We start from the raw sequence: 26,363 nt of genomic DNA on the forward strand, positions 1-26,363 counted from the left end.
ATTTTTCTCTTGCATGAGAATTATTCATACTCGCTCAACAGAAAATAATGAAAAATAAAATACATTCAAAATTTCCGACAATTCGTCGACAACCATTTCGTCGGCTGCCATTACGCACTGTTGCATCTCAAAGCGTGTCTGAGTGATAATACAGCTTTGTGAAACTAAAAGGACGTATGGGCTCATAAGTTACAATCGGAAATTTTGAAGATTTCTCTATACAAGATAAAAAGAACCGTAGTGGAGAACCGAGAAATATTTTTTTAGATATGTTTGGGTTTCAATAGCGCGTGATTATAACGTTATCTATATCTAAATATTTATAAGGAAGAGGTGACTGACTGACTGACAGATCTATCAACGCACAGCTCAAACTACTAGGAGGATCGGGCTGAAATTTGGCATGCAGGTAGCAATTATGACGTAGGCATCCGCTAAGAAAGGATTTTTGTAAATTCAACTCAACAAATACAAAGTTTGTAATTTGTTTAGTCCAGGCGGACGAAGTCGCGAGCATAAGCTAGCTAAAAGGAAAAGCTGACTGACCGACTGATCTATCAACGCACAGTTGAAATCACATGCTATTATGTCGTAGGCATCCGCTAAGAAAGGACTTTTAAAATTAAATCCCTGAGAGGGGTTTGAAATTTTTGTAGCCTAAGCTGACGAAGTCGCGGGCAAAAGCTAGTTATTTGATAAAGGGCAGTTGTTTTAAAATCATAGACACGTCCAATTTATAAATTTGAATAGATACCTACACATGCTCAATAAAAATTAATATAAAAATTATTTTTCGCGTCGAAAAACAGCTTTTTGCAGTTCCACTCTGCTGCGCGTCAAAGCTGCCGCGTCAGTAATATGACGATAGAGCTCGCTGAGGCGTTACTAGGTATTATAATGTGGAAATCTATATAAATATAAAACACAAAAATGTTTCTATCTGTGTCCGTTATAGACTTTGAAACCTTCCTACCGAGTACCGATGTGCCTCAAACCATTATTAGATGGTTTTAGACCACTAAAACACACAAAAGGCACTTAATTTTTTATTGTAGTAGGTAGCACACGCCGGGTATCCGCTACTAAGAATGCCATGATTGAACACTAACAGCTGAAACTCTATAAGAATTGACTGATGTTTCTACACTGTAAAATGTAAATGTAAAAGGATCTTAACTGTAATTAAATTAGGTATATTATGTAATAAAATGAAAAAAAATACACGTGCGAGTCAAACACACGCACTGAGGATTCCGTACTACAGAAGTAGAAAAACAGTAAGAATCACTTTTGCTAACGATGTTTGTAGAGGTTTATTCTAACTATAGTAGTTAGAGCGTTAATTTTCTTTTTTCTTTTTGCAAAGTCTTTTTGCGTAGCTTGCTTGAGAACTCTAGGAGTACAACAGATTTAAAGGCTACATGCAGCCAAGGGCACATATTTCAAACCACTGTTAGCTGATATTTTTCAGTCAATACTGGTTTTTACAGTTAAACGTAGTTTTGACCGGTTAAGAGTTTAGACTGTAACATCTGCATAAAAAATGTGGTAAGTGGTAACCATGGTAAAATCATAGAGAAAAAAGTTGTATATGCTTTCCACAAACAGAGCGCTCAGCAGTGTTCTGTGTCAAGGGTCTTCAGAAGCACTCGAGGCGCCAAGGGGCGAATGACTTGTTGCGACGATATGCCAATTGTGAGTATCATGACCCAATTATGACCAACACTCTCGACATACTTAGTTATTTTCTGCATCATATACGCTTTCAGAAAATGGAAAAATAATTTCAGTCCCGTCGCTCTTTTTTATTTTTGTTTATCTCTGGATGGACTCTATGGCAACATCATCATCATCATGATCAATCCATCACCAGCTCACTACAAAGAAGGTCTCCTCTCAGACTTCAGAGTGAGAAGGGTTTTGGCTATAGTATACCACGCTGGCCAAGTGCTGATTGGTAGACTTTACACACCTTTGAGAACATTCTACAAAGAAACAAAAAATCAAAACTTATATTGAAGTTAGTTTTATATGTCTACTAGTATTTTATCTCTTTTTGGTTTGACATCGACTTGCCTACATTCATACATACGGAACGAATACATAATCTCCTTTTTTGAAGTCGGTTAAAATATATTATGCGGGCCAGAAATGCCGGTCTGTTAACTGTCTATTCCCACAACGGACATTTCGGACATGAGACAGGCAATTTTTTCAGTGTTAGAAAAACCCAAGTCTGGTTTGTATTAACATAATTGGATTCTACCCTACCGTGGCATACAATTACTATAGGTACCAATGCGTACTGATTACAATTATAATACACAACTAGTATTATAAGGCCCGGTACAGAATTAGGTCACAAGTCGCATGTTAATTATAAGCGACTAGAGGTCCATTAAAATAATGATAGTTTGGTACAAGGAATACCTACTGATGAGGCTAACTCTATTGTGAATTTTAAAATAGTCTAACTTCGTTTGTGAAGGCTTTTGTAGCAGATAGTTGATAAATGATACCCACTCATACAGAGTGTGACGAGAACGCTGGCAAAATTGAAGATAACCTGTATTCGTTGTAACTACTCAAACGAGAGCCAAAGTACGTTCGTTGGGAGTATAGAATAGAATAGAATAGAATGTTTTTTTATTCATGTAAACCTTTTACAAGTGCTTATGAATAGTCAGGTAGTTTTAATTTACCACAGGTTCGGAATGCCGTTCGTACCGAGAAGAACCAGCAAGAAAGTCGGCGGTTGCTCTTTTTAATTTTTCAATTTACAATGTTATTATACCGTACTATACAAGCCATTGCAGCCCCGTGCATTGCTGGAGCGAGTCAAATCCAAGCTTTTTTATCGTTTACATAGTCTGCTTTTTCATATTTTTAACACATTTTGTAAACTTGTGTAAAAGCAAGTCCAAAATTGCTTGTGGAATTTTATTATAAAATATTACACTCATTCCCACAAATGACTTTCCCACCTTCCAGAGGCGAAGCGCAGGAGTAGCGAGTTTATTTCGGTTTCTAGTTTGCCTATCGTGAAAATCACCGATTTTTTTGTAACTGTGCACTACAAATAAACCCCTCTTAAGTACATTTTGTTCATTGAGACATTGTATTCACAGAGAGCTTTGATTTGATCTTTAGATGGATTCCTGAAAACATTATCTTGTTCATCGAAGCATGCGATTACTCATCGTGACAATACCTACCGAACACGTACAGTCCCTCCTGGGTAATCTACGAGCAGTCTTTGTCAAAATAAAATACTACGTGAGTTTCAATTCAAACAACAGACTTGTTTGCAGTGAAAAATGAAAATACAGAATTATGTATAGTAGGTACGTGTTCTTTCCAATTTCTTTGACAAATAACTCCAATTTTTCTTTTGATTTATTTTTTCTGCAATTTTGATGGTTGAATAAACCTTATAAATTATAATGTATAAAAAATCAAGTAATCAACATCGATATAAATGACAAGATATGGTCAAGCGAACAAAAATTTTCACGGTTTTGGAATCAAATAAATCAGCGCCACTTCTTAGATACTAATGAACGACCCGTTTGAAATCCAGACGTCACTGAGGTTGCATTGGTGCTAAAACACCACTGAGTCGGTGCCAATGAAGGTCAACTGTCGATTTATGAAAAAATGCATTCAAATGGAGAGCGGTTTTCGAGACGATGCGATTCGGTCGTACTTATATTTTTATATATATATCTATATTTTTGTTCAGGTATTATCAAAACTGTTGAATACATAATTAATTATATTGCCTGTAAGAGATTGCTTTAAGTAGCAAGAAATTCGCCTTTACACCCTTATTTAATATAGTTTCTTCTGTGTCTTTTACTATATCCACGTATGTGCAATAATGATTTCTAAATAAAGAAAATACGTCTTGTTATTATTATTATTATAGAGCTAAGTATTAATTTTGTTATTCGTGTGTACCTAGATTGGGTTCTTTCTGTTATCTCAACATATATTTTTTAAATGTACTTTAAAATTAGCTCATCTAGATTCATGAAATACATTTGCATTCATGCCCGTGTTCTCCGTTCTGTAATTTCGAAAATGATTTCGGCTTCCCTCTTCAACGGACTCCCAATCAGTTCAACATTCAGTCGGAATCTATTCCCATTCAGCGATGCATACAAAGCTTACATTATAACAATAGATCGTGGCGCAAACCGTTCATTTAGGCGATAACTCAGACCGATTAGATACCCTACGGTTCCATTAAGCTTGACCGCTCCACATTATACCATCTTTGTCTCTTGAACATTGTGCATTGACGGCACGACCTTAGCAAGTCATGCACTTTACGTAATGTATAAGTACGCGACAAGTCAAGATGACAATCGGTGTATGAGACGGAGGACGCCTCGCACACCCACCCGTCACCCGCGCTGCGTTAGCGCGGGGGTTGTGCGGGCGTGCAGGGTATCCCCATCCCGATTGCCATCTGTCGTGACCTATATTGTGGACTATACCTACTTAGTTTAGGAAAATTATAGAAACAACTTAAGTGTCGTGTACCTATAGTCAAACAATAGGTATACTACTGCAGAAGTTGTAGCAGAGCTCACTAGTTTTACCTGCGACTTCGTTCGCGATATCTGTATAATTTATAGCACTCAGGGATAATGTTGCTATCTATCAGTGAAAGAAGATTTCAAATCGGATGAGCAGTTCAGAGATTAGGTCCCTCCTACATCCAAATATACAAACTTTACCTGTTTATAATATTAGTCTGGATAATATAACTTTGGCATTACGGACCCTCTGGCAGATCTATTTTGCTATATTCCATTTATCACACAGTTATTATACATCACTTCTTTAAAAACCAAAAATCTTCTCAGGCCTTTAAGCCTCCAAGAAGACGAGTTTAAATTCGTATCAATAACTTTGGTTTATATAGCTTATAAACTAGAATAGTTCACGTTTGAAGCCTTTAAAATAATATTAAATTAGTTTAGTGAGTACGAAAATGAGCATTTAATATTATTATATTAAAATTTAGCCAATAAGGCATCAGGTGTTACTTAAATAACTGATAACGTACAATATTGTTACAAACTTTGCAAAGTTTAATAAATTAACGCAGGAAACGAGCGCAAAAGTTGCTTGCAAAAGTTCTTATCGTTCGAAAGTTTCCTTTCAAAACGAACTTCAATTAATAACCCAGGAGTCATTATCGACTTTCGTATCGAGCTGGGGAATCGAATAAATCAAGGCACATAATCTAATGACTCCACGAATGAATGAGGTGTCAAGCGGACTTTATCAGGCATACAATAAATTGCTGGTAAACCTCGGTCAGGAAAATCGGCGACCATTGTTTAACATTCGTCCGAAGTTTCGTTCGTTCTTCCATTCAATGTAGTCCTTTTGTGATTTGTAAATGCTGGCGTAGGCGTCCAATTGCAATTTTTGGTAGATGTAGTTGCACCCAAATTCTAAACAACGTGTTTAATTAATATTCATGAATCTTGATTTTTTTAAAATCAAAAGCCAATGTGTCAACGCATGTTGAGTCTCACATTAGGGCCCGTCCCCGTTACCAGGAAACCAATGACACTCCATCAGGTCTCTTGCCATCATCCTTACTAACCCTTGCCGGCTTAATGAGCGGCTCAATATTACTATGGTGGTAGGAGCCCTTTTGATCTCGTCGCCTCGTCATCATGAATCATACAGATCATCGTATCACAGATAAGATAGATAATAAACATTCATGTTATAAAGCCCCGCAAATTACTATTGCGCTGGAACCATTTCTCATTAACATCGAAATGACGTCATTTTGACGTCAGCCGAAACAAAAATATACAATTAGCTCGAAACTTCAGTCTAGTGTTGACGTCACTAAAATGGCGGCCGCGCGCATTAGCAATTTGCGGAATTTATATATTATCATACTCTAGTATCTATCTACTTTTGAAATTGCATTGAAAATTGCATGTTTACTTTTTAATTTTCGTTAAAAACCCCATAAAATTAAATTAATTTTGATTCGGTAGTTGTTATCCTAGCTTTATTATTAGTTATACTTATTATACTTTCCTTTAATGAGCTGGAAAGAACGAAATTTCTAATCTCCAGAGTAATCAAACTACGGCTGCAATCTAGATGTAGAAATAATTAGTTTAATTTCTCATTAATTATATTCAATCATAACCTAATTAAGATGGATTTCAATAAGTTTATACCTACTGGCGCGTGAATAAACTTTGAGGTAAGCTATCAAGTATTAATTAGTCAATATTAATTATCATTAAATTAATTAATTCCATACATTGCTAGTTTCTAAAATAAAACTATTGTTTTACCAACATCATATCATAAACTTAGCTAATTCGACCTATAAGTACTAACATGGTGGTTCTACCCGCCATCGTGCTCTCATTTTATTTAATAACTAGCTGATGCCCGCGAATTCGTCCGCGTGGAATTAGGTTTTTTAAAAATCCTGTGGGAACTCTTTGATTTTCCGGGATAAAAAGTATCCTATGTCACTCTCCAGGTCTTTATCTATACCCATGCAAAAAATCACGTCAATCCGTGGCACCGTTGCGACGTGATTGAAGGACAAACCAACAAACAAACACACTTTCGCATTTATAATAAGGGTACTGATAATATTATTGCTGTATCGTTGATATAAGGATTCTTTTTTCCTTTTTTTTTAGGTACGGAACCCTAAACCCACTGTCATTTCATGTTTTTAAGTTTTTACTTCTGCCGCCAGTTCCCACTGACTGCTAATTTTGTAAATTGCATTTACTTTGGAAAATGTTGCAGCGAGAAAGACATCATTAGACATTGTTTTTCTTTTAAAAATGTGAACATAATGTTAGTCAGATTATTTGCTAGAAATAAAGTATCTTAATGATTTTGTCAATTCCTTTGAACTTGATCTCTTATACTAGGTATTACTACTATTAACATGATTAACATTATCCAGTGTAGCATAACAAGCTCATTTGCATTTCAGATTACAATTAGTCTTTACTAAATAGGATCGTAGTTGCAAATTAGCAAGCCTCCAGCAAACTAATTGTGTGCGAGGCTCTCCTTACAGCTAGTATACCTACGTATACATAGAGCCAGTAGACATGTGAAACAACACGGGATGGCAAAATAAGGGTCAGCGTACACCGAGCGCTCTGAGTCACGACGAGTGGAGTCGAGGCACAGCGAGTGGTGGTGAGTAGAGTAGCAACCACTGTGAGGCAAGTGGCAGTTGAAGATTATAATATATTACTTCCATGGGTCGCTCTAATAATGTCGGCCGCACACGCCCAACCCGGGCTTGGAAATGTGTCATATAATATTTTCATAGTGTTTCTGTTAAATGTTGTTGCATCAGCCACAGCGCATCTGTAGCCCACGTTAATCGCTTCGGCTCCGATCCACGAATCTACCTTTAATAATTCTTTATAATAATGGTTAGAATAGGCTGGCTCTTCAGCGTCACCTAACGCTTACAGACGTCTACTTAGCTTGACTACAGAGGCTTGACCTGGGAACTACGAGTAACACTGCGCGACCGCAGCGAGGCACAAGGGCAATATATTTATTTGTGCACCTCTTAATACTTGTAATAAGGAACTGTAAAGCATGCCATATTTAATGTTACTCCTCTCTATCTACTACCTCATGGTTGCCATCAGCTGCATAGAACTATAAATTTTGTTATTTCAAGTGTTCTTATAAAGCTACAGACGCACTCGCTGCGCTGCGCGACGCGACGCAGTGCGACAGATAATAGCTGTTTATATTATAAGCTTGTATGATGCAAGGCGCCGCTGCCGCGTCGTGTAGCGCAGCGTAAGTGCGTTTGGACCATTAATGTTCATTTGTTGTTAATAAAGTAATAATGAAATGAAAGCTATTCAATTAATAACGAAAGCGCACAGCAATGGAAGGCAAATAAACTTATTTCCATTTCAGGAGTAATAAACTTAAATAAATGGGTTCGTAGTAGCTAACAGGCTGGCGGCCTTAATATGTGCAGGCCTTGTGGATATAATATTTAGTGTTGGTACTGAATCCAGGTACAGGTAACAAAGTTCGTGTAGAAAGGAATAAATTCTAAGTCCTAAAACAAAAAAGTGCAAAGGTAATTTATGGACTTAAAAAATGTTTGAAAAAGTTATCAGATCATTGAATTTAGCAAACTCTTTTGTTTTAGATTTTTGTAAAAGAATAATTCCTTTTATGGCACGACTCATAAAAGGAATTATTCTTTATGTATATGTCCACGTGTCCACTACCACTAGCAATAAAACTTGCAGAAGTCAATTTGGTATGTCACTTGCACTGTGCACATACTCACAGATAGTCAATTTCTAAAGATTTTATATTGTAAAGTAACTTCCATAATTTTTACTTCTGCAAGCTTTATTGCTAGTGTACACTTTTTTAGTAAGAAATGTAAAAATATTAGTCTTAATCTTAGTCTACTTAATTCTAAAGGACGGTACCTAATATTTTATGTTATCTACCTGTAAAGGTCAACGCATACTGAAAAGAAAACACGGATGAGGCTCAAGGCCGCTGCAGTTACGCCGAAGCCCAAATTAAAGCTCAGTTAGAATTGCAAGAATAAGGATAGGTTTCGGCTGCCTAGTCTGTCGGTGTGCGTTATGCATATGACAGTTTTATGTATCTCTTTTCATAAAAGATTTCTCCATACCACACATCCTCAAGAAATCTGTTTTAGAAGAATAAAACACACTACATCCCTGATTGTCGTCGCAACCTGTCGCGGACTATAGGTACTTATGAGGCAGTTCATTACAACAAGATAAACACATTTGCAATGGAAGTAAATATTGCTTTATTAAAGAGATCATAATTGCCAATTAGCTGCCTACTGGCGACCTAATTGTATGCAGGCCCCGGTGTGAGGTAAATAGCATGCAATATTAGTGGTGAATTGTTGGTACACTGATAAATTAACAGGCTTGTTGTGGAATTTTAGAATCGAAACAGCTGTGAGTTGTACTCATAATTGCAAATCATAGCTTATGTCCTAACACCACGTAAGTAATTTTTTGGAGGTTTTGACATTTCGAAGCCATTTGCTAGACTCTAGAGAATCAAGAGACTCCTCGTTTCGGCCAGTAAGAAACGTCCAAACAGAAATTCTTAATCTTAAATATATATAAAACGAAAAGGTGACTGACTGAATGATCTATCAACGCAAGCTCAAACTACTGGACGGTTCGGGCTGAAATTTAGTATGCTATTATGACATAGACATCCGCTAAGAAGGGATTTGTGAAGTTCACGCGGACGAAGTCGCGTGCATAAGCTAGTATCGTATAAGAAAGAGTTACCTAAAGGAAGCTACGAATAACAATATCAATTAATTAAAACCTTTATTATTTGTAGTTGAAAACAGATTTTTAAAAATACATTTAATACACGAAAAACCGCAGTGAAACTTCAGCTTTTACAACAATTTAGCCATGATATATCTCACGCTACGACGGCATGTAATGAACAGAGAAGATTTACAAGAATTTTCAACGTAATTGACTCAGCGTATTTACCTTCCAAGTAATTTAGGCTTAACTGTTATGAACTTTGAAAGTTACTTTAGAAGTATGTATACCTAAATACATATTGCGATAATGAGTAACACAGCGCGTGAGCTTTATATTTTGTGCTAAATGACTCAAGTTACAAGTATATAGAACTTATTGCTTCATTATGATCACCCCATAGCAGAGCACGTGTCTCCTCTCAAAGTGAGAAGGGTTTTGGGCATAGTCTACCACGCTGGCCATGTGAGGATTGGTAGACACACACCTTTGAGAACATTATGGAGAACTAGGCATGCAGGTTTCCCGACGATGTTTTCCTTCACCGTTAAAGCAAGTGATAAACGCATAGATATTACTCCTAACTGAATCCTAAATAGAAGCATACAATATGGATTTACTACAAAAATATGAACAAGTTTAACGTTTGACAGCTTTTGAATTAAGAATCTGTCAAATTGTAGTACAGTTATACATGAACACTTTTTTTCTGCAACAGCTGACACGTTTCTTGAGTGCTTTCGAGTCGTAATTCTATGTTAAGTGTGTATGTGGTTTAGTTACCCCATTTTAAAATCCCAGTTCGCGCCAACCAAAGCAAACGTAGCGTGAGTCATAATTGGCGGCTTGACGCCACGTCCCTCGACATCTCGAGCGTTCCTGAGGTCCCTTGACACAGATCCTTGCTAAGCTTGCGATTGGCGTGAGAGTTCCTAAAACCATACGCTTGCAAAAGGAAAACCAATTTTATTTTGTCTTTTGTATTCAGTATGAGTCCATTAGAGTCCCATTTTATTTTTATCGATACAGCCTTTCATTTATGTATGCTATTTCTATTATTTAGAACAAATCGTACCATTTCCATTCTTAGTCGTATTAAACAGATAATGTTTTCAAGAAACATTCTAAATTAAATTAGAAAACATAGTTTCGCTTGTGATTGGTTGGTGCCTCAAAATGGTTAGCGCCCACTGAGATTTTTGTCCCTGTCATTTGTATGGGATTACGTAACAGAGGGAGCGCTATACAAACTTATTTCTGTGGATATACCCTATATTACAAAATAAATAAACATGTAACATAATAAAGGTTATCGACACCAGTTTATTATAACTAATCCAAGCCATATGTTCACATAATTGGACTATTCCCGCAACGTGTAGTACACTGCGCTACTATTAGTGCATGTGATCAACACCGGACCTGAATACAAGCCGGTCACAAATTGCCAACTGATTCGTAAATACGAGTAGGTACGTTATTAAGGGCTAATTGGCAGAAAGTGTACCGTGTACTACAGATCCATAACGCATGCATTGGACTGTCCGGTATCGAGGAGGCGAATCGATTGGCAAATTTGGCTCTTTTAAATGGAATAATTACTTACAACATAAAAGCTCACTTTACCGAAGTGTTTTCAAAATTCAAAATTATTTGGAATAAATATTTTAATGAGAGATCGCTCGATAAAGGGATATGGTATAGAACAAATCAATCCGAGCCTCCTCGTATGCCTTGGTTTGTAAATAGTAAAATAATTAATAGAAATAAGTTAGTTATAGCATTTAGACTTCGAGCCGGACACATGCCACTAGGCAAGTTTAAAAATTTAATGAGGAAAATTCTGATGGCTTTGTTTCATATGCAAAAAGAATTGTTCATAATATATTCCCCCAGGTTTTTAATAAAATATAAGAACTAGAAACTGCTCGATTACGGTAGAATGACAGCTACAATGTCACGATCGCAATCACCTCTGATTGGTTGACGCTCGCTCACTATTGGCTACAAGTACCTACTTTTATGTTTTGAATTACTGTATTCATTATAACCTAGTAAAATACTGAAAAACATAATAAACATACTAATATGCAATTGTTATCATTTTAAATTGAAAACGATTGATTTTATTTGCGATTTAAAACCTTTATTTTTCTTAAAACTCCTTTACATTTTTTTGTTATTATTCACGTATAAAACTCAAGAAGAAACGTGTACATTTAACTCGTGCTACGTGGCAATATTCTCAAAAGAGTTTATTGTACATTATACATTGCTTAATATTAAAATAAACACGACAAGTGAAGCGGTACTCAAGCTCCATAGTTTTATTTTGCAAGAAAAATTGTACAGATGTGGAAAGCAATTTAGGAGAAAAGTGATAAAATATGAATACTACTAGTACAAGTGTGAGTCTTTTAGTAAACAAAATTCAAACGATACAGAATCTCTATCAATCACACATACTTACTTATATTAAAAAGTTCTAGCGACTTCGTTCGTCCGCGAGTGTTTAGATTTTTTTAGATTTTGTTCTGTTGGAATTTCCCAGATCGTTTTTGGTGGAGTTCTAAATAGGGAGAGAGCCAGCGCGTGCTAGACCTTCATTATTTTATAAAAGCTGAAAGTTTATCTGTCTTAGTACCCCAACACAGGGAGGAACGATCAGCGACTATGAAGTTTGGATCATGGTGGCTTTGGGAGGATAACAGAATAGAATAGAATATATTTTTATTCAAGTAAACTTTTACAAGTACTTTTAAATCGTCAGATAGTTTAACAGGTAAAAAAAGTGTAAAAAATCTTACGTCAACGCAAAAAGTCTAATTTCTAAAACGAGACTTTCTGTGCTTCTTACTTCTGGGCTGTAGATATAGGAATAGGTCAACTGACCTTTTATGAAAAACGTAGAACACTTTCATCTCAGTTAATTAAAAAGTTCGTCTGTGAAAGTCACTGAAGCTCTAGGATAAGTTGTTTAATAAAACTTGCCATTTTACAAAGTAATCTCTATTAATTTTCGAAATAAATTATGCAAATCTCATGCATTAAGTTTAACTCAGTACAGTTAGTACAAGATCGAACAATGCATTTATCGTTTATCGTTTCGTTTACTCCTCACGGTCAATGTTTACGTATTGTCCGGCAGTATGAGTTGGCCATAACAGTCAGTATTGGACTCATCGAGTAAAAGAAATAGTAAACGTGATGGTCCAACTCTCGCCACAATTTGTCTCTCTTACACGTTCGCAAAAAAAGGGGGACAGATATACGCTGCCATTTTGTTGAGTTTGGCATTTATTATTTCGTTTATTGACGTTTTTGACAGATTGACAATGACAGATTGACAGCGTGACAATGACAAACAAGTGACAGTCCACCACTTAGTCTATGGTGTGTGTGTCTATGGTAATTTGTCTAAGATCACTAAAAACCTCAAGAAACTTGTGTCCAGAGCCAAATTTTCATCAGATTAAAAAAAAAGTTACCGCTTTCTAGTCTGTTACTCTGTCATTGTCAGTAAAAAAATAAATCAAAACAAACCAACGAAACCAACATAACCTTTTATCATAACTGAAACTGAGAGTTGAGACTGAAACAAACGGAACAATCGCTTTAGTTTTAACTAGAAAACTGAAGTTTTACTGATTATTAGGTATATATTATTGTACGTAATACAACTTTGTAGAAACAACTTCGACAAGGAAGCTGACAGAAAAATAAGCTGGGCTGGGCAGCATTTGGAAAATTGCGTCAAGTCTTCAATTCGTCGATACCCCAAAGCCTAAAGACGAAAGTCTTTAATGAATGTGTCCTACCTGTGATGACGTATGGTGCTGAAACGTGGACACTGACAGTTGGCCTTGTCCACAAGTTCAAAGTCGCTTAGCGGGCTATGTTGGGTAACTCTGAGGGACAAAATCCGTAACAACGAAATCCGTTGGATGACCAGAGTGACTGACATAGCCCAACGAATTAGAAATCTGTACTGGCAGTGGGCAGGCCACGTCTGCCGCAGAACCGATGGGGCAGACGTGTTCTGAAGTGGAGACCGCGTATCAGCAAGCGCAGTGTGGGACGACCTCCAACCCGCTGGACTGACGACCTTAAGTAAGTTTACTCTCTCTCTTCGGATCACGCTCACATAATGTACTAATTACTAGGTAATACAAATCTCTTGATCTGAATTCTGACACATAGACAAGTGGCCAGGTTTGAAGAGTATAGTTAAATCATAACATAACTTCATATGTACCTACCTACTTAAATAATTACTGTCTACTAGGTACCTAGCATTAAATGAGTTCAAAAAGGGCTGAGCCATCATTAATAATTATATTTGTTAGAACAGTTTTGACTACTGACCGCTTGATAAATGACAACACATTTTAGACATAATCTTGTGGTACACTGAAGTTAAAGTTGCAATAAAACATCTAGGTAATCTATTACAGAAAGGCAACTCTTTAATAATCAATTCAGTTTTCTTTGTTTAAGACATGTAATTAAGTTCGGGACCTTGAGTTTGAGCTGTATTTTAGTGTATGTATAAAGGTTATCTGTCTATCTATCTGCTGGCTTTTTACAGCTCATCCGTTCAACCAATTTTGACAAAAGGTACAAAGATCTTTCATCCTGGGGATGGATATAGCCTATTTTTAAATAAACTAGGCTCTGAAAATCGAACAGTTCCCACAAGATAAATGAAGTTGCGAGTATAAATTATTTAGTGTGGAGCTTTGTTACATGCTGGAGAAGGAGATAGGCTACTTTTACCCTTTAAATCAGCGCGGATAAAGTCACGGGCATCATCTACTTATTAATTAATATTATAAATAAAACTTAGACCTCATTAAGATAGATAGTAAAATAAGAAGAATAGTTCTTGTCTAATTAGCAATTTAAAAAATTAAAGATCAATAATTTCTATTTTTTCAGTGATAACTGTGGACCAGTTAGTTACATTATGTTAACAGCCTGTGAATGACCACACCACCTGCCTAATCCACTTTGTTAGAAGAATGCAAGTTGATTTTGCTGCATCAAGACTACACTCTACAGAATCCTCATAAGTCATCTAAGTGCAGTAACACTGCGCAACAAACTACAGTTTTATAACAATATAAAAATTTAATAGTAAATAAAATGTTTTTTGTCTCTGCTTTTCTATTATGAACATAGTGTTTTTATAGCTAGTCATGCCATAAGATTCTTTTATAGGCATTTTAATTCATACCTACATACAACGGGCTAGCTTTTGAGACTTGCCGCCTTGATGGAGAAAAGAAGAGGAGATAGGGACGTTCCGGAGTCTCTGGATTCATCCATACAAAACGTGAGTGAGTCTCTGGCTGAAGGAGTGAAGGGGTTGACTTACCCCGCCGCCCCCTACCGAGGCTGTTTTAAGTCAATGACAATTTTATCAAAATTAAAAATCATTTAAAAAAGTATACATCCCCGGCGGAAAATCACTCCTTCCAAGGGAATGATTTCCCTCCCCTCCCTTTTACCTCAGCTAGCCCCATCAAGGCTGCACGTTTCAAAATGTTCATACAAATAAACAAAATTGAAAATTGCCTGTTACGTTCTCAATAAGCTCATAATTAAAAAAATTGTGAGCTAATCTTTGAAGTGTTGAACCGATTTTGATGAGACTTGGTGCACAAACAGTTGGGGACAGTGTGGCTAATTCTGTTAGACGAGGTCTAAATGTATTGCTATCCTTTTCTGCAGTGCAGGGAGCTTATGAAAGGAACAGCAATACACATAAACCTGTCATTTTAATTTAGTTTTGATCATAGATTCCCGGAAATATCCAGGCAGGCAAATTCCAGGATACTTTTTAACTATTATTAGTATCATCTGAAAACTTACTTTTTTTAGGATGAAATAAAACAAATTAAATTCTTTTGTTTAAATTTAAATTAGATACTATAAGTAGGTAGGTATGCGTATAAGTATTTTACATCAGCTGTAAAATTCATAAGGTGTATTTAAGTAGGTACATCATAAACAGTTCAAATTATATAGGTATTCTACAAGTCTGATGACCCCCAGGTTAGTTGCAGTCTTGACTCTTGAATTAAGTTAGGTTCTAGTGGCCCTAGCTTAGGTAGCTGGAAGATAGGCAACATAATCTGGTAAGTATAGGTTAGGTACCATAGATGATCTGCAACCTGAAAATAATAATTTATTTTAGAAAAATACTTAATATAATAAGCTAGCTAAATTTGGTAGGTAGGTCCATTTCATACAAAATTTTACTAACTTATACCCTTCTATACTAGATTGTGCCCGCGATTTTGTCCGCGAGGACTACACAAATTTCAATTAGATAGATCAGTCAGTCAGCTTTTCCTTTTTTATATATAGATAAATTAAGTACCTACGTTCTTGTTTGTGAATGGATGCAAGTAATGGTAGGTAGTAGGTAGGTATTTTCTGTTATTGTATGTATGTTTCTTAATATACCTGGTAGGTAGGTACCTACCTAGGTTTCTATTCTGGTGAAAAAATGGGTTGATTTTATCAGATGTAGGTACCAACTTATATGTATAATTGAATCATAAATTAATGTTAGTAGGCACCTACTTAGTAGGAAATTTGAGCCACACGTTTGATGTACCTACCCATAAGGCTTAGAATAATATTATGTAGGTATTAGGTACCTAGGTATAGGTAGGTAATAAATTGTGCATATCTTACCTTTGCCTCAATGATCAAGGTGTGACATACTCTTTGTGATCGATCTTACAACGCTACAAGTAAATGCATTCTGCGAGCTATATGTATGGATGGCTATCGCTGCACAAAATGATTCATCCGAGATGCACTATTATCATTATCTATCATTTTAGCCTGTGGATGTCTGTCTTCTACATCCAATCATCGCTGCACAAAATGATTCATCCGAGATGCACTATTATCATTATCTATCATTTTAGCCTGTGGATGTCTGTCTTCTACATCCAGTCATCGCTGCACAAAATGATTCATCCGAGATGCACTATTATCATTATCTATCATTTTAGCCTGTGGATGTCTGTCTTCTACATCCAGTCTTGAGGCATCCTCATTCAGCCACTTCACGTTAGGTACCTACTCTATAATATGAACGGTCCATCGGTCGGTACCCCACTAGGTACTTGTAGGTATGCTGTGGTACCAAATCTCAACTCAGTAGGAACGCAGGCATGGATTGTTCACTGCCACTTCAACTTGCTGGGTGGTTTCGACTATGTGAGAACCTGTTTCTTTGACGGATGCTCAACCAAGTACGACAGGCATGGATTGTTCACTGCCACTTCAACTTGCTGGGGGGTTTCGACTATGTGAGAACCTGTTTCTTTGACGGATGCTCAACCCAGTACGACAGGCATGGATTGTTCACTGCCACTTCAACTTGTTGGGGGGTTTCGACTATTTGAGAACCTGTTTCTTTGACGGATGCTCAACCCAGTACGACAGGCATGGATTGTTCACTGCCACTTCAACTTGTTGGGGGGTTTCGATTATGTGAGAACCTGTTTCTTTGACGGATGCTCAACCCAGTACGACAGGCATGGATTGTTCACTGCCACTTCAACTTGCTGGGGGGTTTCGACTATGTGAGAACCTGTTTCTTTGACGGATGCTCAACCCAGTACGACAGGCAAGGATTGTTCACTGCCACTTCAACTTACGGGGGGGTTTGGGCTATGTGAGAACCTGTTTCTTTGACGGATGCTCAACCCAGTACGACATGCATGGATTGTTCACTGTCACTTCAACTTGCTGGAGGGTTTGGGCTATGTGAGAACCTGTTTCTTTGACCGATACACTGCGCACATCACAAATTACGCCGCTGAACCAAATTTAAGTTACACAATCACGACGGTTAGCTTTGACTACCTTCCCAAACATTCTCCTTGCCTCCGTGGGCAAATTAAGGCACTTCACTTATTAAATTTCATCATTTTGTTTAATTATCAATAAGCTTTCACGCTTCTCTCACCGAGTATTTTTTGGTGAGTTACAATTCGACTATCGACTCGTATCCATAAGCGAAAATGACGTCATTTACTAGTTTTAGGACGTCAAACTTAGGACTCGTACTGCCAAATTACTCGATATTGGTATTGGTGTAGGTAAACGCAAACCATTCTCGATGGTGACGTAGTTATGTGGTAATTGGTATCGTAAAGTTGAAAGCTATACTCGCAAACACTCGATCATCTTTAGTTCGCAATATTTCCGCTGTGTCGCTGCCTGTAGATGTATGGAAACAGTCGATTTCGACTTTGGTATTTTTAAAACTATGAAATCTTATACTAACTGTACAGTTTGATGAAATTTAAAGTTTACGTGACAAAGTTGATGAAACAACTCCGTAGTAGCGTAGCGCGGCCGTAGCTTTATAAAGCTACGGCTACGCCTACGCATCAAGAACGCGGGAGGCGGGACGCGAATCTATAGTGCACAATGCACATCCACGCGCCTGCTGTAGTCGCGTATAAGGGGTATGGGTTTAATAAAAACTGCCATACCCCTTCCAGGTTAGCCCGCTATCATCTTAGACTGCATCATCCCTTACCATCAGGTGAGTTGCAGTCAAGGGCTAACTTGTATCTGAATAATAATAAAAAAGTAGACAGGTCGAGATGACAATCGGGGTATGAGGCGGGGGACGCTCCGCACACCCGCCCTGGATTAGCGCGGGGTCTGTGTGGGTGTGCAGGGTGTCCCCACCTCGATTGCCATCACGACCTGTCGCATACTATAGGTGCATGACGCCATTAAATATCGTAGGTGGTGACAGATAGCTAATATGACATAAACATCCGCTAGGAAAGGATTTTTTAAAATTCATCTCCTAAGGGGGTAAAATTGGGGTTTGAAATTTGTGTAGTCCACGCGGACGAAGTCGCGGGAATATATACATATTACATGACGATATTTCAATGCTGGAAAAAATAAAGTATGAATCAGCAACAAGTAAACGTATCTGGCGAAACGTATCACGCCCCGTTTTCCGAGAGCTTTCGTTCGTAGTGGAGAGAGATGAATGGCACGGCGATTTATTTCATACTAGCTGATGCCCACTACTTTATCCGAACGGATTTAGATTTTTAAAAATCCCGTGGGAATTGTTTGATATTCCTGGATTAAATATATTCTTTTATCAACAGATTACAGATATAATTGCTTGTTAATTTCGGTTCTTAAAAAATTATATATAATCACTACCCCTATTATAAATGCGAAAGTGTGTTTGTTAGTTGATTTGTTGGTTTTTCCTTCAATCACGTCGCAATAGAGCATCGGATCGACGTAATTTTGCATGGATATAGTTTAAGACCTGAAGAGTGACATAGACAACTTTTTATCCCGGAAGATCAAAGATTTCCAACAGGATTTATAAAAACCTAAATCCACGCGTACGAAGTCGCGGGCATCAGCTATTATATTTTTATATGTTCATAACCAAATCAAATACCTCAAAACTTGATTGTTCAATTTTTCCAGTAATACTAAGAGATTTTCGAGAAATTAAAGCCAAATATTAACGGCAAACATAAATTCGTTGCGGGCGTTTGAATTCAAATGTATCTGACGAGCTCTTAGCTTTAACTGCCTTGAAACGATTCCTTTGTTTTAATATTCATTGTTTATTCCAAGAAACTACTCCACTCATCCAGTTTATTTTGTTCAGCAAATAGTTGCAGAGATTACAGTTTTAGCCTAACAAGATCTACTGTGTAATGAAATGCAACTAATTCTCAGAATTCCGTAGCCGTTTGCTACGAACTTGTAGCACTTTTATTTTAACTAACTGTAACGTTATGCTGGTAATGGTGTTTTGCGTAGGTTGTTACTTATTCAAAATGGATGAATGTTTCCTTTTTTAAAACTGAATTCCAAAAGTACTTTTTATGAAATCTATAAAAATTTGTGTTGGTTCTTTAAAAACCAGGTTTATACCCGGCTACCGAATTCAGACTTTAATAATTGTAAAACTGATACTATGACAAGGCATAAAGTTATCACCAAGCAAACACAGGTAGGTCTACATTATCTCCCTTACTCTATTACTTCGATTCGATGGGACGAAAATTCGATATGTATGATTTTAATCCTTGTTATAAAGGTGAACCGTACTTTTTTTTAATTGAAGATATTACAATTAAACTTAAATCTAGCCTAAGCTAGCCGTATTTTTGACATGAAAGTTGACCCATACAGTTAAAATGGCGCGAGAGAAATCATTTTGTATGGACTATACAATACTTTAAAGTATGAGTAACCTCGGCGCTTTCACTACTCGAGCATTTGCTCAAAAGTATAGACAAGAGATAGGTATACATACCACGCTAAGACTGGGCGAGTCAGTATTAAATGAATTATGCAGGTCAAGTATTGTAGCTATTTCCTCCCAACTTACAGATTCTTCAAACTGTATTGTGGCGCCGAGGGCGAAATAAAACGGATTATCGAGGCAATGAATATTCATAAGGTCATGGTTATCCTAAGAGCGAGGTTTTCATTCCGAACGAGTATTGTTTTAATAAATAAACCGGAGACAGTAACATTGTGGAACTTCCTTCGCCCTTTATTGGGGTTGGAGGGTTAGGATGTACAAATTAAACGAAGAAAGCTGAGAACATATTTTTAAATGTAATTTGTGAAATAATTAAGTGATTTGGTTTCATGAAAATCTTGCTTCCAAACGTCTTCTACTTTGAATCATCGTCATCATCAACCCATTGCACAATACTGAGCACGACTCTCCTCTCAGAATGAAAATGGTAAATTATAGTCCGCTGACCATGTGCGGACTGGCAGACTTTACACACCTTTGAAAACATTTTGAAGAACTCTCAGGCGTGGAGGTTGTTCTCGCGATGTTTTCTTTCACAATCAAGTAATATTTAATTGTTTTAAACGCACATATTATAATTTCGAAAAGTTAGAGGTGCGTGACCGGGATCGAACCCCAGACTTCCGGATATAATTAACGAGTAAAATCTTTAAACTAAGTTCATAATAATGCAGCGCCCACTTTTCGTCAGAACGATTTTATCGTGGTCACGGGTCATGACAGTTCGAACTTCATCTCTCGTAGCACCGCAGTCCCGTCGTGACCACGACCCGTGCAATTGGGTTGAAATATCGACAAATAAAAACATCAAATTAATCGTGGTATGTACCCGTTATCTATACATTAAAATATGTCAAAATTATTATAATGTGATGTCATGAGTGATATGACCTTTTCTTCTGAATATATTATATACTATGTTACGAGATGCTATGCGGAGTACACTCTTAAATAAAATTACACAACCTTTGCAAATAATAATGTTCATGTAGCTCCTAGAATTTTTCCTTTAGCGGAAATCTTGTAACAAGATTTTCATTATTATGATGGCGCATTTTACAGACTTGCGCACAGAAATAATGAACTTGGAGTATAAGATATCTACGGGAAAAACTAGCATGTGTTTAAGCAACAGACGATAAAATAATAATAATATATTAATATTATTATTATTATTTAAGGGTACTTGGGGTACTTCCCGTTGACCTTGAATCATGAATATTTGGTATGTAGGACTTATAGCACAAATAAGGGAATACATCCGAAAACCATAAATTTGTAGTTAGGTCATTAAAAAAAATCAAAAGTGTTCATGAACAAATAATTAGTTTTTTCAATTTTCGAAGTAAGATAACTAACTATACCTACCAAGTGGGGTATCATAGGAACGGAATTTACCTGTGCATTCTAAAACAAATTTTTATTTATTTTTATGCAAACCTAATACTTAGTTTTTGCTTTATCGTGCAAAATGTCGAAAAAATACGACTCTAGTACACAACCCTCGGTGCGCGAGCCTGACTCGCACTTGGCCGGTGTTTACCCTCGGGTACGGAACCCTAAAAAGCATTTCTATTGAAAAAGCTAACAAGGGACGAAAAAATATTTGTTCCAAGAACTGAGATATGCGAAACCATTTCCAGTCGACGTAGGTAAGAGCCTCGACTCACGATCCCGAATTTAGAGTACTTAAGGGAATAGCGTTACATCATTATGCGAAAAATAAATGAAATCTTCACACAACCAACAAAAGAGGAGGTTGAGAAAATAATGGACTATAAGGCAGAAATAAAATGTTGTAGTCATTTTTTGTTTGAAACTAGCGATACCCACGGCTTTGTTTGGCAAAAATATAAGTGGGAATTTTGAAAAATCCGGTCTTATTCGTTGTAGTACATTATAAACGAAACCTTTGTGCACAGTTTTCTGGGTCCTAGGGTTTGGGCTTAAGGAGTTATGAGACAGTCAGTGAATCAGGACTTTTCTTTTTAGGTATAATACAGGGTGTAACCAGAACGCTAACAAAAACTAGCGGTATCCAATACCAATAACCATTTGCCTCATTTTATAGATTTAGTTTAGTATTTTTCAAACCCGCAATGTATAGCGTGCAAAACTCGGGTCAATGCCCCACCTATGACGCGGCATTGACTCCGAGTGGCCTACTTACTGAACGTTTTCGTCGACCTCTAGCGTCAGTCAAATGTGAAATTTTACAAAATATAGGATTTTTTAAATTTTTTTTTCGCGTTTCTTGTTTTTTTCCTTTTATATATTTAGAAAACGGTTAGGTTTAGCTCATTATCACATACCCTGTTGTAGATTGATTAGCATCGAAAACATTTTTATAAAAATTATTTGACTCTACAGAAATTGTCTTCAAATATCACTATTTAAAATTGAATAGAATTGTACAAAAGATTTACAAATAAGCAAAAATAAATTCCTTTTGTAATACCTACAGAGGCAATGTTCCTGATATAATAATCTATGTTAGCTAATACATTACTGGACATAACTTGATTGATGAAACGTGTCATACACAGATAATCCAGAACATATCTTCTTTTATGAGTTTTTCTGAGCTTACGTTGATATAAATCATAATTATTAATGACGACCATAGTATATATATGTATATTTCTATTACAGAAACATTATACAGATTTTGCAGAAAAGATGTATTTATAATTATTATTTTCTGAGCTTAAGTTGATATAAATCATAAGTCTGTCTGTCTGTCTGTCTGTATCACAGCCGCGCATCACGCTGAAACTACTGAATGGATTACAATGAAACTTGGTACGATTTGAGGTCATAACTATGAGGAAGGACATAGGATACTTTTTATCCCGAAATTCAGCATGGTTCCCTTAGGAGAGAGGTTGAAAGTTAAAATGTATACTGAGCTGTAATTTATTAACGCGTAGTTCGATTTCATTCATTCTTTTTTTGTTAGAAAGGGGATACTTTAAAGATTGTTCCGTAAATATTTCAAGGTCATCGGTTTTAACCGACTGTCAAAAAGGAGGTGGTTTTTTTTTCTACTTCGATTTTTTCGAGGTTTCTGGATTTTTTTTAAAATCAACAGAAGAAGTTTTCGTGGTGGTCTTATAAAAAATTCTGGATCCAACTCCTTAATCCTGATGCTGCAGGGTTACTGCCCGCCTGAGTTATCAAGATTCAGGAAGTGTTCATAGTGAATTCATATTGTAGGTACCAAGCAACGACTTTATTCTCAGATTTCAAGTCTCAACTCCTCAACCCTGATGATGTAGGGTACAGCACTCCTAAACTATAATGTTTCAGGAACTGCGGATGATGCAAAATTATTTTAGGTACCAAGCATAGGCTACATCATTGAACTTCGGATCCTAACTCCTCAATCCTGATGCTGCAAAGTACTGAAGTCCTAAATCGTGGGGATTTTAGAATTTCTGATAGTGAATTGATATTTAAAAAAAAAAAATTTGAGTCGACTGTTAGGCGGAACGAAGTTCGCCGGGTCAGCTAGTAGTATATATATGTATATTTCTATTACTGAAACATTATACAGATTTTGCTGAAAAGATGTATTTATAAATATTATATTTCACATTTAAATATTTTAAATGTGAAAGTGTGTCTACCTGTCTGTCTACTAGCTTTTCACAGTCCATCTGTTGAACCGATTTTGACGTTTGGTACAGATATATAGATACTTGCATCCTAGGGAAGGATATAGGCTATTACTTTTATCAAGGAAAATCAAAGAGTACCCGCGGGATTTTTAAAGACCCATTTGTTTAACCGATTTTGACGAAATTTGGTACGGAGATAGTTTGCATCCCGCAGACGAGCATAGACTACTTTTTATCCTAAAATCTATATCTACGTGGACAAAGTCGCGGCATTGTCGAGTAGTTAATAAATATAAGTATAAACCGTCGAAGTTAAACAATTTTTCGATATTTCTTTATCTACATCTATATATATAAAATTCAAAGTCCTGACTGACTGACTGACAAAGATATCAACGCACAACCTAAACCGGTGGTCCTAAAGACATGAAATTTGGAGGGTCTATTCTTTGTAAAGAGTAGGTATCCACTAAGAAAGGATTTTTCGAAATTCCATCCCTAAGTGGGTTAAATGGGGGATGGAAGTTTGTATGAAAGTCCGTCATTTGTCAAGTTATTTGCATGAAAATTGGTATTTGAGTTTTCGGTCACAAATGAAGAATTACGTGTTTCAGAATTTTTGGTAAATTCCCCCATAAGGGTGGTAAAATAGGGGATGTAAGTTTGTATGGGAAAGTTTTAATTATTGATATTATAATTGACTTGAAATTTGGAAAGTAGGTTTTTTCTTGAGGTAAGGTGTCAGCTAAGAAACGACTATGAGAAAATCCCCCCCCCTAAAGGAGTAAAATGGGGGTTGGAAGGTTACATGTGTTATTCGGTGCTGTTCAGAGTGCGTGTTCTGATGTTATAATGTTTGTTTCTGAAAAAAAATGCCATTTGTTTCCTGTAGGCCACGCGGGCGAAGCCGTGGGCAGAAGCTAGTTATAATAATAAATGTCGTTAAACCACGAAATAAGTTTAAAATTACTACTTCTACATAATTATTGTTTTCTAACTTGCTAAGTTATTATGTCACGTTAAAATGTTCTATGAATCAAAAAAAAAATCAAAAACCCATAATATAAAGATACTAGGTACTTAGCAAAGTTATATAAAACTTTCATTAGACACTATGATTAGGTTATCTCATAAACGTAGCGCCCATTTAACATTATACAAAGAGTAATACATTTTACCATTTTACAGAATAATAGCTTGTAAGTTAACTGGAATTGATGGTATAAGCTATAAAGTGGGTTAATAGGAGGGCAATTATTTTATGCTTTTATACTTTATGGACTTTTATTATCTGTAGTGAAGTTATAAAACTGGATGATATAAAAGTAATATCGTATAATCCCTACTTTTATACTTACTTATTACTGAGTTCAGTTATTATATCCATCGATCATTAGTCACCTTTTCGCTGCTCAATCACTGAGGAAAAGTCGCTAGATGGTAGGTTTAAAGTCCATACAGGTTTTTGTTTATGAAACTGACCAATTATGTAATGACCAAATGACCAAAACAAGAGTACCCTTATAATTTGAATTTTATAATTTCCATATTTTCTCTGGTCTGGTCAGGTGGCGCTGTTATAGGCTGTCAAAACCGTGCCACCAAGCGATTTAGCGTTCCAGTACGATGTTGTATAGAAACCAAAGGGGTATTGGTTTAATAAAAACTGCCATAACCCTTCCAGGTTAGCCCACTTCCATCTTAGGCTGCATCATCACTTACCTGGTGAAATTGTGGTCAAGGGCTAACTTGTATCTGAATATAAATATCCGAGCGAAGCTGGGTATCAACTAGTTTTACGTTCTTATTAAGTACAAACTCGTATTATTTATTTACCTACTTGTGCTAGAGTTAGAATTCATTTTGCAAGCGGAGCGTCTACGAATCGTTTGTATTTCAGTTTATTTGACGAGCTTTTTGAGATATCTGCCTTAAAACGTTTCCTTTGTCGTATTATTCCTTGTTTCCTTTAGAAACAAAATAGCTCTATTGCGTTGGATTTGTTTACAAATACTTGTGGCTACAATTCTAAGGCTGGTTATGGAAGCTGAGTGAATACTGAATAGGCATCTTCTAAGTAAACGCGTCCCATCTTAAGCCACATCATTACTTTCCATCAGGTGTGATTGTGGTCAAGCGTTTGCCTATAATTTTATAAATATATAAAAGCAAAAGGTGACTGACTGACTGATCTATCAACGCACAGCTCAAACTACTGGACGGATCGGGCTGAAATTTGGCGTTCAGATAGTTATTATGACGTAGGCATCCGCAAAGAAAGAATTCTTGAAAATTCAACCCCTAAGGGGGTAAAATAGGGGTTTAAAATTTGTGTAGTCCACGCGAACGAAGCGCAGCCGTAAGCTAGTAAATTTAAAAAAAAAGCTAAGGATTCCATGGGGTGGTAAAGTCACTTAAGCACCACTGAGCGTAAATGTCCACGAGCCCATCCGAACGAAACAATTTAAATCATTTTATATTTGCAGTTTAGAATTTTTGAGCTAATTTTTTTATGTTCAACACACTGTTGCACATTTCTCGTTAATTATTTTTATTGAAAGGTCATGAAAATTTCTACTAATTGCATTTAGTATGCAGACTATCTAGTGACGTCATCTCTAAAGCTTATTTTGCAAGAAATCGTGCTAGACGTACCTTATCCAGTATCTGTATCCAGTAACTGAGATAATATGTAAGAGGGAGTAAGAGCTGTTTTGTAAGAATTTTACTAGGAAATCCAAAATGTCCACTGGTAAATTTTTGTAATGTAAGTCAGCAAGTATAATATACTAGCTGTTGCCCGCGTCTTCGTACGCGTGGATTTAGGTTTTAATAATCCCGGGGGAACTCTTTGATTTTCTGGGATAAAAAGTAGCCTATATACCTATCACTGTCCAGGTCTTAAACTATACCCATGCAAAAAATCACGTCGATCCGTTGCTCCGTTGCGACGTGATTGAAGGAGAAACCAATAAACCAACAAACAAACACACTTTCGCATTTGTAACAATGGTATAGTGATAGTAATGATACCTAGTC

General features: G+C 36.5%; 1 protein-coding gene across 1 annotated transcript in view; it reads right to left on the bottom strand.

Moving 5' to 3' along the window:
- Positions 1-26,363, bottom strand: part of LOC117986474 (Kv channel-interacting protein 4-like) — a 231,227-nt gene that overhangs the window by 140,584 nt on the left and 64,280 nt on the right. The window lies entirely within an intron of this gene.

This window comes from Maniola hyperantus, chromosome 11, assembly GCF_902806685.2.
Source record: "Maniola hyperantus chromosome 11, iAphHyp1.2, whole genome shotgun sequence".
Classification (NCBI taxonomy): domain Eukaryota; kingdom Metazoa; phylum Arthropoda; class Insecta; order Lepidoptera; family Nymphalidae; genus Maniola; species Maniola hyperantus.